General features: G+C 33.6%; 1 long non-coding RNA gene across 1 annotated transcript; it reads right to left on the bottom strand.

The window, feature by feature from the left end:
• Positions 1 to 1903: 1903 nt before the first annotated feature.
• Positions 1904 to 3803, bottom strand: LOC127866543 (uncharacterized). Its single transcript, XR_008043033.1, has 2 exons — positions 3212 to 3803; positions 1904 to 2325 (listed from the first exon to the last, which is right to left on the bottom strand). It is a non-coding gene; the product is annotated as an uncharacterized LOC127866543 (long non-coding RNA).
• Between the last annotated feature and the right edge of the window lie 10318 nt (positions 3804 to 14121).

The raw sequence follows: 14121 nt of genomic DNA, 5'->3' as shown, positions 1-14121 counted from the left end.
CTATTCTCTGATAGGTTGCTAGTAATAGACTTAGCGGCCGTCATGTTATAAACAAAGGTATTGTTCACGGCATCGGTAGAATTTATTTTTAATAGATACATCTTTTTCAAGTTGGATTCTCCTTACTTTTTGCTACAGAATATTAAAATCACTTAATTTCAATGTTACAATTTGTTGTTAAGTTTATCTTGAACAAATATTTTTTGCAAGCTGTTTATAAATCATAAAATGATGTCATTAAAAAAAAGATTAATATAATAAAAAAAGAATTTTGAGAATGTAAACATAAAAGAATAATACTAACCATTTGGAGAAAACAAACAAAACAATAAAAAAAAAATATAAAATGTTAAATAAAACTTCTTTTAGTTTAAATCATTTATGAACTGAAACAGTTCTTGCTTTTTCACATTCATTTGCATAGTATTAATTTAATGCGGCTATATTATGAGAAAATCTTTTAATGTTTGGAAGAAATGTTCTTTAATACCGAAACGTATTCTCAAATAAGGAAATACAACGGACGTGAATTCATGGTAGAACACACAGGTCAGAGGCCGTGTAAAACAATTTTCTCGCAATGTCAATGGAAGAAAACAAAGCGCATGCGTGAAATTAAGCCTGAAAATAAATTATATTTTCCCAAACAATTTATGTTTTATACATGAGGAAAGAATCTTGATGATAAACATTCGTGAATAATGAACAAACCCATGTGACACCGATGACTTTGTAGAACACAATAATTTACGCAGTCACAAAGGCGACCGCACATAAACATAAACCCACGTATGCCTAGTGGACTCTCCAATCCATCTAAATTGGATCAATTTAATTTCAAAATTAGGGATGTCTTGTATATTTATTTCTACATTAAGAACATTTCTTACAGAAATTCCATTAAGCAAACAGCACAGACCCTGATGAGACGCCTCATCATGCGGCGTCTCATCTGGGTCTACGCCGTTTTTGCCAAGAATTTTTTCTAGACGCTAGGCATAAATGGGTTAATTACAACTTTTTCTGGAATCGTTAAAATGACTTGCGTTATGTTCAGCCATTCTTAGCATTTTAGTACAGAAGTAAATAAGTTCATCGCTGTTGGCACAGTTGCAAGCTTTAATGTTTAATTGACTTGTGACATTTGTTAGGGCTTTTGCAACGTCCTGTTAGCAAGTATTCGTACAATCTAAGTATTCGTACGCAGATTGAGAAATTGACAACCTTAACAACTGTTACCTACAGGAGCTAACAATCTTGTTGACCTTGAACGATATAATTTGTCGTGTGCGAACGTATCACTGGTATCAAAGATAAACCTGTAAAACACAATACATTGTCGGTCTTTACTGCATTTATGTCGCTTAAAAGCGACATAAATTTAGGATGCATAAGGTTAAATACATTTGTATATGGTGACATGTAGAATCTTATTTAATTTCAATACGATCGCTTGAAATGTAGGTAGGTTGACGATATAATATAATCTCGCGCGTTGTCTTACAATCTATACATGAAATCTTGAACGGTCGTGTTAAGGAAGGTTTTCCCCAAAACTATCAACACTAAAACGGTCCCCGGGACAGTAGAGCGATACCCTCAACATTCCCCGTTACCTGTCGGGCTAATCAGCTCAGTTGGTAGAGCACCAGACTTTCATTCCGCTTTCGTGAGATCGAACCCCTATCCGACAATTTTAACCAATAACAGATTGTGTTGGGTATGAGCGTAATAATGTCGATCGGAAGCGTTAACAGGTCAATCCATATTCGTTACAAGACTTGAATACCGATGACTACTGAAATAGACCCAAACATACAATCGATTATCCGTTTAGTGTGAAATTTCACCTGTATTTGTATAAATAAAACAAAAAACGTCCTCAATTAAACTTTACAACGAATGATTAAACAATAGCATGTCCTTTATTTCAAAATATGACATTTTTGGGTACATCTCGGCATAAAAACAACCACTGCGTGGTTCGCTTAGAAGCAGTTATGTCTACATAAATAACAAACAACATTTTGTTCTTTTCAATTAATGAACAATTTCGTCTATGTGATTATATCACTGTTTACACTTAGCTCTTACATCGTCATACGTTTTGTACTGATTCCAAGTCGTTGGTGTCGGCTTTCTTGATGTCTGCACATACCTTGGAGTAATGGTCGGCATGCCGACGGCCGGCAAAGCGGACGACGACGGTGATGATAATTGCCGTCAGCAAGATTGAAATGAGACTGCTACTGATGAGAAGGTACACATAGAGGGGAGGTCCGGTTTTCGTCTCGTCGGTTGCGTGACATTGACCGCCCGTGCATTCTTTAAAGGAAAATGTAAGATATTGAAATAAGAATATGCATTTTAATTATCATATCAATTAAAGCGGGTTGTACACAGTTTGGAAAAATATGAATACCCTTCAAGAAAATAGTATGATGTGTAAGGCTCCAAACATTAAGCATGATTGGTTATATGCATTAACTTTGGTGAAAGCCATAATGGGCATACTGTTATCGTGCAACGAACTCAAGCATTCAATGGAAGCTTGATGTGTAAAATATAACAAACAATATGTCTAATTCTCGGTTATTATTATTGTAATTATAATTTATTTGTGTAGTCTTCTAATTATATTATGATGTGGTTTGGGTAGTTTTTTCTTCTTCAAATTATATGTTTGTCACAGGTTTTAGTTCGTTGCCTGAAACCATGGCAACAAAAAAGCCTCGTACTGGGAAAACCGGGCTTGATGCATGTACGTTAGGCAGTCCGCCTTGAATTAATAGGGACGACTCTTTCCGTTTTCATTATATTTTCCGTTTAAATGACGCTTCTTCCTAGCAAAATTACATTTTTGTTTGCGGAAATAGTCGTCCCTGATTAGCCTTTGCGGACTGTTTATGCTAATCCGGGAAGACATTTTGAGCACTTGCATTAAACCCCGTTTTCCCTGTTAAATGCATCATATATAAAACAAAAGGAAGCGATTAGTTATTAAAAAATGAATCCGAACATAAAACAACTTCAACAACAAAATACTGTTTAATTAACATCATTTTTACCCACAATGTCAATGCCAGCGTTATCATCATTTGTTGTTCAATTTTAAGTTAGGTGGTCATTTTGATAACGTTGTTCGTTAGCTATGACACTCCTGCATAACTTTAAAAGTGCTGCTAGTTAATCGAAAAATTCCCATACTCACCGTTTACGTGACAATAGCCCGTGTTCCGGTTACAACGACCAGTAGAGTGACACATTGTAATGCATTTCCGGTCACACGAGGGACCATGGAAACCAGGCTGGCAGGAGAAACATAGCTTTGCCTCACACAAGGAGCAGTTTTGTCCGCATCTCCCCATGCATACGCCGTCCTTGTAACTGCTGTCTCTTTCCTGGCAACCATATATGCATGCGCCCTTGGCGTCGCACTGGCCGAATGCGCAAACGTCACAAAGTGACGATGTCGTCATAGTAAGAAATGACGCCACAGTTAATATGGAAACTATGTTTATATGGCACATGCTACCAACGAGTATAATGGTCCCAAAATCGATTCATGTTAGCAGTTTTCATGCAAGTATTAGAATTCAATAAATATACAGTTTACTTTATTTGCAGTTTGCACACTTTTATATTAAATACAGGTATGTTCAATTTAAAATAGAGAACTGTGTCCTTATAAACTAATTTTTACCGCGATTATACTTGATTTTCGAAAACAACTTACTTATCAACTTTATATCAGCACTTTGAAAAACGCTTTATCAATCCAACACCGAATGCCCGACGTTTAAACACCGTTACGCTCAATGCAGAGAAGGTAAATTAAAATAATGAAAATAATGTTGTCTCCTCCCAAGCAAGAAACATTTTGCAGTGATAAGATCATTAATTAATATGTGTACGCTGTCCAATATGTTGACAGAACGTATTTATATTTCCATTCATTTGCTAGTGAGCGGAATGACACCTATATTTTAATAGCGAAACACGAGGATTGCATTATCATAAATACATTTGCTGTCGAAGTCTTAACACATCACATACAAAAAAAAAATTAATAAATGTCTTATGCGAATGCACAAAACACAAAAATCATATAACCGGCCTTAGCTTGCCATCATGAATTTAAATGAAGTAATAATATTTGATTTACTGTTCCTCTGATAGATGATTCAATTTGATTTACTCTACAATTGAAAAATGATTCCTTGATTTTATTTAACATTTGTATTGTTTAATTGACATAAGTTAACATGGGGAAATTCAATTTCTCTATAAAAGTCGCATGGTCTGGTAAACCATGCAGACTGCATTGCGCCAGCATCAAATCTACTTGACATGGGCAGAGAGATATTGCGCCTCAACAAAATGGGCCGAGTTTGCGAAAGCTGCGGACTGCACCGGCCAATATAGGACGCCACTTGGCGCACCTGCAATAAGCCCGGTTCTTGCAGAACGAGGCTTATTTTAATGTGGCGTATGCAGTGACTATACACTTATACAATAACGGCTAACGCATTATGTTACTTTATGTAGATTTAGGAAGTTCCATCTGTCGCCTGATGTATTATTTTGATCGTGTACGACATTTAATGCTAAATGTACGCTCGTTCGCATACAATTTATGTGTGTTGTCGTTTGCATTTTACAATATTTCGACAATCATTACACGCATGTTGCGTTTTCTTTTATATAAAATAAACATTTTAAAGCGATAACCTATATTGTATATAATCAAACCCTTCGTAATTGACGTTTAGTAGCAACGCCTCCACATTTAAACAAATGTGGTCGTTTACATTTTTGTATGAAAATCTGTCTTTAAATGCTCGTATAAAGAATAAAACATGGGAGCAATATACCGATAGAAAGCGAAAAGATAAGGACAATAATACACACAAGAAATCATAAATATCGTTTCATAAAGTGCACCAGACCATTTTAAAACACCCAAAATATTTACGGTAAAACATCAATAAATATCTCATGACTCGATGTTTTTCTGTCAAGATAGCAATGGTCGTTTGCATTTGTAATCTTTTATAACGTAACATATATATATTATTATTATTTTTACTATGTGTTTTTTCACCTTAGGCGCACTTCTCTACCATAGTTCTAAGTCATAGGTCGACAAAAATCATCAATAATACTAGTTGATATGTGATATGGTTTTTATTTCAAACCGAGCATCCAACCTTGGGATGCATGAACGCCTGATACGGTTTATTATGTGCAGTAGACAGATATTCAACGATTTAAATCCATTTAACACTTACATTTAACGTTAGACGACCCTTTGTGACGTAATGACTTATTCTATTTAACATCTGAGAAAAGCATTAATCTTTTAAACATTTGAGAAAATCATTGTTTTATAAAAACAACAATTAAATAGTGTGGCCCTATCTTAAAAAAAAAAACGATTTAATGGTGCAGCTTTAAATTAATTTGAAAGTATAATTTCATTTACTCAGACGACTTCCCGATGTACTGGTAATCAGATAGGCTTTAATGTCATTTAATATTTACACTGCCTTGGTAAATTGGATGAACTTTTCCTGCTCTTACATATAACCGTCTAATGGTTAATCAGAAGCTTTTTGTATTCACTCAGATAAGTAACTACCCGCTAGACAAGCAGGAATAGAGGGTTCGCAATTTCTTATTGTCGCGGGCGGGGTCCGTTTAGGGTCTCGCATGCATCTTGTTGATTATATTATTTTGTGGACTTTTGAAAGCGTTTGTATCTAAGATTAAACATCAATAAAATAAATCACAATGAAAACATTGTCGAGTTCTTTACATGTTTGTTTCATCAAATTACGCTACACTTTATGACACTCACATTCAACGTTAAACGACCCGGATAGTACTGACATTACACGTTAGACGACCCAAATAGCACTGGTATTCAACGTTAGATTACCAATATAGCACTAATACTCAATGTTTGACAACTCATATAGTACTTATATTCAACGTTTAACGACCCAGATGACGCGTTTGTTAGCGTGCGTGCGTGCGTGTGTGCGTGTGAGCGTGAGTGTGTGTGTGTGCGTGAGTGCGTGAGTGCGTGTGTGTGTGTATTTCGATGTTTTCGGACCCGGAGTGTGCCCCAGCACTCCTACCTAATTAACTCACTAGACTAGGGAAAGTCTTGACGAATTTTCAAGTATTGCTGCAATTTCCAGCTATTTCGTTGCTACTGAAAGATTGTGATTTTTGGTGTGGCATTGTGGGGTCCGACTAAAATGCGTATATGACTCATATCCGCGGATATGACTGAAAATTGCGGATATGAACAGATAACGGCTTTTAAATGTTTTTTCCTTTAAATTTTTTATATAAAAATCGTTCTGTGACAAAAAAAAACGTCGCTCATGTGAAATGTTACGATCGAATGAATTTAAAAGCGTTTTTCATTGGCATTTTAATTTCAGTAACTCCAAATTCATATCCGCGAATATGAACGACCAGTCAGAGCACCGCTTTTAGGCTACACACCACCAATACCAAAATTGAACCAGTAAAGCCGGTATTTGTATGATTATTATATAAATTCTAAATTTTATATGGAATCTATCTTCCGACAAGTACAGACTTTATTTCGCATGATATGCTTATTGAATGTACTTTGTTTTTAAATAAAGTCTGGTTAAATTGGTGTATAAGCGTAAATCTATGCATATAGCTTTTATTGTTTATAAATTATTTTCCAAAAAAAAGATAACACAAGAATTTTTATCTGATGTATAAACCGCATTTTATAGATAGATAGCCTTAAAAAAGCTACAATATATTGACACATAAAATTGTCTATAGCGTGTGATAATTAAGTGTTTTTGTAACAAATTAATGTGCACATCGCATGACTATAAACGTGGATTTTTGTTATAGATATATATATATATATTATGCATTATAAATACATGATTGGTTTAAAGTAATTTATCGGCTAAGTGGTGGTTACGAAACTATTTACTGAATCGATTTTACCAACTTTCTATTACTATATGTGTATATTCTTGGTGTGTGTTTATGGTACAAACAAATTAAAGAAATTGGACAATCGAACGTATCACCTGATACCAGTTCCTACATGTGAGAATTTATGCTTGCACATTGCTTATATGTTTTGCCCATTTTCTTACACGTAGCGTTACAATAATTTGCCTTTGAATTAAAACATAATTTTGCTGGATCTATTATATAATGGCAAAGTAATAAAGCTTGGTTACAGAAAACTCCAAATTATTATCTTTTTTATATTTAAAGACCGATACTAAAATATATATTCACCACAATTAAAAACAATGTATTGCTTTTGTGAAACAGACACCGCCAGCCCTAATGCAATATCAATAAACCTGTTCAGACAACCCTGATAATGTCCGCTGCGAACATGCCAAATATTGATGTAAGGGCCTTAAGAGCCGCAAGACGGTCATAAAATGCGGGAGAAATTTCTGGTTTACTCACATAAAGCTGTATAAAATTTCAATTTCCGTGATTGTTGAATGAGTGTTTAAATGTAAATTTAAAAATTGCATTGGTAATTAACGAAAATTCCCTGAAAATGCCGACTACGTACGGAAAAGTAGTTTTCAATTGTCGCAGACATACGCAGCACATATTTCTCTTTGTTAAAAAAAGGATAAATATACAAACACAAGAGTATAATAGAATAGAAAAAAAAATGCTATTGTCGATTTAACAGTAACATGCTTATCGTGATATATAAATCGACATAATTTGAAGAACAAAATAAGTGTTAACAAATTATGCACGATGTTTGGAAGTAATATGTGTGAAATAAATGTACAAACATATAGGCAATAATTGTATTTTTTTTGATTTGCATGCGTTAAAAAGAAACACTTTTAAAATGTCATAGCAAACAGGAATATATTTGTTTAGAAAATATAGTCTTATCCTTAAGTTATTTGAATTTGTAGACATAGCATTTCGATTCTTGAACTTAAATAAAACTGCATGATTATTTATTACTTAACGTATGCAACTTTGAACTAGCTGACTACTGCATATTATAATTATAATAAGGAATATGGCTTAAATATCAACATATCAAAGCATCTTAATGGGGAATAAAATTGATCATACGAAAATTACTAAAACGTTTTGTTTAAAAAAATAAATAATTGTGTTAAATGTACATTCTCAAACAATAACTTAACATGTTTCTTTCACGTGTACTTATTCATAAATTAAGATTTAAGAAAAATTATGTAAATTAAAATCATCTATATTATTTTTGTCACAACACATTAAAAATACATCATAAAAATTAGGTAGTAATTTTGTTAAACAATTATTCGATTTATTAATAAAATTGTGTATTTGTATCATGAAACATAGACGCAAGAGTGTTATCGTCCAATGACATTGATACAACATGAAACTTGGCGATATCACATTACAGTTAATATTCAGATACTGTCATAACATGTTAATTATTCATGTAAGAGTTATAAACCAATACGAAATCCAAAAGCAAAGAATTGTTCACACCCGAACTTTAAATAATCTGTAAAACTAAGTATTTTGATATAAAAAAGTGTTAGATAATAAGCATTCACATTATTAATATTGAAATGTTCAAAATAAAACAGAGGTATGTTTGCTGTAGTGGGTTAATTACGTTGAAGAATATTCTTATCTGAACTGTGAATATTACATGTTTTACGATTTTAGTTTGAATGAAATCCATTTACAGTATAAAGCATTATAAAAATAGCTTAATATTTAATAATTTAGCTTTACCATTTCACTGAAATACATTTACGCAAATAATGACGCAGAACATTGAATCGAAATTGAACGACATTAGGCAAAACAATATTTGAACAGCTAGGCATATATGCATATCCTCGAAACTCTTACAGAAAAAATACCTAATAAAATTCACAAAACTAACAAGAACACACTTTTAAATTGTTATAAACGATTCGCAAATTTTCATCACGCATTCTAACTGCAATTCCTTATTGTCGCCTAGGTAAGACATAACAAGATTAGTAACAATAGTAGCACTTGAGAAAATAGGTGTTCATAAAGTATTAAGTCACAGTGCTGTACAAAGTGAGTGCCTTTTTTCAAAAATTGTCAAATATCTGCATTAATTGAAACAAGTGCGCATGTATATACAGTATATGCCGTGTTTTGAAATAAATTTGACAGCTAAATGTTACTTTAAAATGAAAAAAACAAATTCAATCCCTCTTAATATACTATGTTTGCAAATGTTTTTTTTCAAATTAAAGTGAATTTTAATGCTGACGTATGCTACTGCTGCTGCTGCTACTATTACTGAACCTACTGCTACTGCTGCTGCTACTACTACTACTACTACTGCTGCTGATGCTGCTACTGCTTCTTCTACTACTACTACTACTACTACTACTACTGCTGCTGCTGCTACTATTACTACTTCTACTCCTACTACTACTTCTACTACTACTACTACTACTACTACTACTACTACTACTACTACTACTACTACTACTACTACTACTACTACTACTACTACTACTACTACTACTACTACTACTACTACTACTACTACTCCTACTACTACTACTACTACTACTACTGCTACTACTACCATCACCATCACTGCTACCACCAGCTCTACTACTACTACTTCTTCTTGAACCGTATGCTATTAACACATGTGAACAAGCTTAGGTCTGAACATACATAGGCGTTAGCATGTTGTTCGTTTTTCTTAAAATTACACATTTTGCATGAGGTTAGTGAGAAAAAAAAGAATTATTTTATCTGTTATGCCTAAACGAGTATGTTAAAAACAGCAAATAACATACAACATATATTGAAGGAAAACCCGTATTTCCAGCCATTAAATGCAAGACGAGTTTACTATGTTAATATTAAAAAAAACATCAATATTTTTCGTTGTAATCTTAATTAAGAACAACTACATGACTATCATCAGGAATAGTATTGATGTAAATGCTTAAATAAAACATAGTGGATTTTAACGGTATACGAGTGCAAGCTATTATTGAAAAACAACGTAGAGTATGTTGTGTTGAGTCTAATTTCACTGACAGAACGTTCATTGTGACTGAATTGTTCCAAGCACTAATCCTTTACAGGTGTGTGCGACTTTTCTGCCCTTTTTCTTTTAACTTGGTTTTTTTTCCTGATGAGGGTGCTCTGTAGAATGTGCGCAGGCCATTAGTGGATTGAATCACGCCCCTATCACGCCCCTTATCAGACAAGAATTTTCTTTGTCGAATATCTCTGCTTTCTTGGGACATTGCCTATCAATTGTCAATTTGCTGGTAGTGATGGGCATATCTTTCTGTTAGTTGATTGTTGCCCATGCCCCTTATAGCTCTGCAACGTTCTGTAGTTTCGTTATCGACTATGTTGCTTATTACCTCTATAAATTTTGGTATCTCTGTTTGTTTCCAATGCGTGGCGGCCTTGAGTATATGATTAGCGGATTCACAATTATTGTTCGTCCATCCGTATCCGATTCTTTTCTTCTTGTATGGTTGCATAATATAAGTCGTTAAAGTTGGTACTGGTTTGTCATTAAAGTATGGAAGAAACTTTTTGTCTACGACGTTGTTATCGAATGATTCTATTGATCTTCTTATTTGGTGAAGGCGATAATCAAAAGTGTCGTCATCATTAAATGACGTTAACCCATCGCGTCCGTAAATGGCGTCACATATTTGTTGCCGCACTGTCAGTGGAAATCCGATCTTATCTTCCATGTATTTGTTCGTGTTTTGACGCAAATGCCTAGTGCAAAGCGTATGCGTACTCTCTGGAAGGCACCGTTCTATTGCTGCTAGAAAAGCCTTTTCTTCATCTGAACCGATGACCAGATTTGTTATTTCAATATTGGATAGGTTGTCAGCAATGTCGTGAGGAATACGTTTTGGTTGAAGAATTCGTATGTATAAATGTCGGTCCAAATGTTAAGGGATTACTTCCTGTATCTCTTCGTTTTACCGAAAGATCTTTGTAAACAGTCCGTGTGACGTAAAATTCACCCAGGTTGTAGGTCTTGTCAACACCTTAGATTGTTTTACCGGTCGCACAGAATCGTTTAAGGTCAGTTATTTGTTGATTGCTCATGAGGGTTATTACAGGTTGGTTTATACAGTATCGGACACTGAGAGTGTGGAACTACATAATAAGGAAAAAATAGTATAACTATCAATGTCGTAAGTGAAAAATAATCGTATAATAATTCCCGCTGTCGTTAGATGAGTGATCTAAGGCGAAAGTCTCCGCCAGAGTTTTGGAAAATATTTAAATCGCGACCACAATCTTTTGCCGGAGATTATAGACAATCCCAGAAATCGATACCTTCCCGGATTACCCGCCCCTGAATACTCTCGCGCGCCTCCAAAACGGTACTGAAGAAATAAACATGGACCTATATATGTATGTATAGGTCCCTACGCAAAACAAGGAAGCGAAACGGGTTTATCAAATATATTTGAGGATTTAAAGAGTTTCTGTTATCGATCTGACAACTACATAATAGTTCGTGTTTTTTTAATTAAATTTAAATTACGTAATTAGTAGAAATAAGGTTCATCTGCATTTAACGTGTTATTTAAAGGTGACGCGTGGTATCTTATCTAAATTTCGGTATCAACACATGTGCAGACATGTGGTGTCACGGGCAAACCCATAAACGCTTTTAATCCACACTTGGAACATCGCCTCCCATTGAGCGAATTCGTTCGCGCCTTTATCGCTGATGTTTTTTTCAAGAGATGTATGTTGCTGTCATTAATAATCCGTAATTAAAGAAAAATAAATCACTTATTTTGTGCGTGTTTTTATTTTTTAAGCGTAAATGTAGACTGTTTTACGAACATTTAATAAAGACATACGTTTAGGAAATCTAGAGAACACAATTGGAACTATTTAAGTTTATTTAAGGCTCATTATTTTTCATGTTGAACATTTCAATCGTGAATTAAGATGTTATTAAGAAAATTTAATAATATTTCAGGCAACATGTAAAACGTTATTTAATAATAATATAAGAAAGTTGTAGACAAAAGCTGATATGTCCTTTTCAATAATAAAAAAAGACATATCCTGACATCTCACACAGTTTTGCAAGCGAATAACTCCGATACTTGTTCATTTAAATCACAAAATTCATTTCCGGCTAGTTTTTTTTGTATTAGCTTGAGAGCGATTTTTAAATAAAAGATTGCTAAAAACCACTTTAGTTTTAGACTCAACTAGATACATTATTTTAATTTAAAAAAAATCTCTACCTGAAAATCTTACAGAGTTTCGATAACAAAGATTTACGAAACAATTTTAGAATCACAAACTTCATTTCGGCTATAGATTTGTATATTACCTTTAAAATGACACAAGGCAAATATTAATAGCGAAATGGTAACTGTTTAGACAAACAAAGAGATGTAGTATTCAATTAAAGATGTCGTCCTAAGTCTTTAATCTTACAACGTTTCTTAATGAATATCTCCGGAAAGTATAGAAAGTACGACATTTAATAAGAAATAATATAGGCTTAAACAAAGGCAGATATCAATTTAAAGGGGCCTTTTCACAGATTTTGGGATTTTTTTTAACTTACTCATTAAATGCTTTATATTGATAAATGTAAACATTGGATCATAAAAGCTCCAGTAAAAAATCAAGAAAAAAAATAAAAAAAGGAAAAGAACATTGCCCGGAGCAGGTTTCGAACCAGTGACCCCTGGAGTCCTGCCAGAGTCCTGAAGTAAAAACGCTTTAGCCTACTGAGCTATTCCGCCGAGTACACATTCTTGACGTATTTTATACCTTATATGAGCAATCTTCGTAGTTTCACAAAATTTAACGACAAAAACAGAACTCTCCAAATTATTCAATCGTTTCGCGTTGCAACGCTTTATAATTTTTAGGTTTTAAAATCGTCAAAAGATGCATATAATGGCTATATTAGAGCATGGTTAATGTTCAGTATTACTGTTTCCTCACAAATATCATAACTAAAACGAAAACTTACGAATCTGAAACAACTTTTTTCAATTTTGTCAATTTACCAAAGCGTGAAAAGATCCCTTTAATTGTCTACATCGATCTTAAATCTATCTAATTAATATCAAAGATCTATCCAACAAATATGGTCTGAATGGATGTTTCCAATCTTTATATATTGATAGATCTTTGTTAATATCTCCGGCACTATTAACGCTAAAATCACAACGTTTACTTCACACTTAAGATATTTCTATACCTTTATAATTATGCTTGAATAATTTTATTTCATAAAGAAATAATTAAATTTTATACAAAGGCATTACTGAAAGGTATGCTTAAAAATGCCAACTCGGCCTTAAACATTACGTGTTGTCACTGAATATTGTTGCAGAGACACATATTTTATGAATCTATCGTGTATATTTTTTATTTAAATTATATTGATTTACGATGTGATACATATCGACACTTGGTTTCATGTTTCACTTGTTTTCAATCCTAATGTGCGAAGTCATAAAGTACTGTTTATTGGAATAAAGCGGGTGTACACTATGATAACGTTGTAATCTGTCAAATTCTTCAGTACCGACTTCAATCGCTGGTTACGTAATAGCCAATATGGCGGCGCCCATATTATCGATTCTGGGATTGTCTATATACATGTACCGTATCTAATAAAGAATGACGATATTATTTTAGTACTCTTATGTCTGGTGGCGAAACACAAATAAATGATAAATATTCTAACTTTATTAGCTAGTTTGATTGTGGGCATGACTTCGAAATTTGAATGTCTAGATATCCCGATTTCGGACACAGAAATTTAAAAAGCCATACATAAGCTTGGTGTCAACAAATCACAGTCCATCGACAATATTTGAATGTATGTGTACCACTAATAGTCCGTTTGCTGATAACATTTTTTCAATCACATATTGAACTTATTGTCATTTCACCCTACTTGAACATCGGGCATGATTATTCCCATTCATAAAAAGTTTACCTATATGCGACCTTAAAATTATAGGGGCATTAAAATAACGAGATGTTTCTCTAAAGTGCTTACTATTGCATTGAAGTTATGTGCAG

This window comes from Dreissena polymorpha, chromosome 1 (genome assembly GCF_020536995.1).
Source record: "Dreissena polymorpha isolate Duluth1 chromosome 1, UMN_Dpol_1.0, whole genome shotgun sequence".
In the NCBI taxonomy this organism is placed as follows: domain Eukaryota; kingdom Metazoa; phylum Mollusca; class Bivalvia; order Myida; family Dreissenidae; genus Dreissena; species Dreissena polymorpha.
The sequence above is the reverse complement of the archived record's forward strand: the minus strand, read 5'-3'. Positions and strand labels throughout refer to the sequence as shown.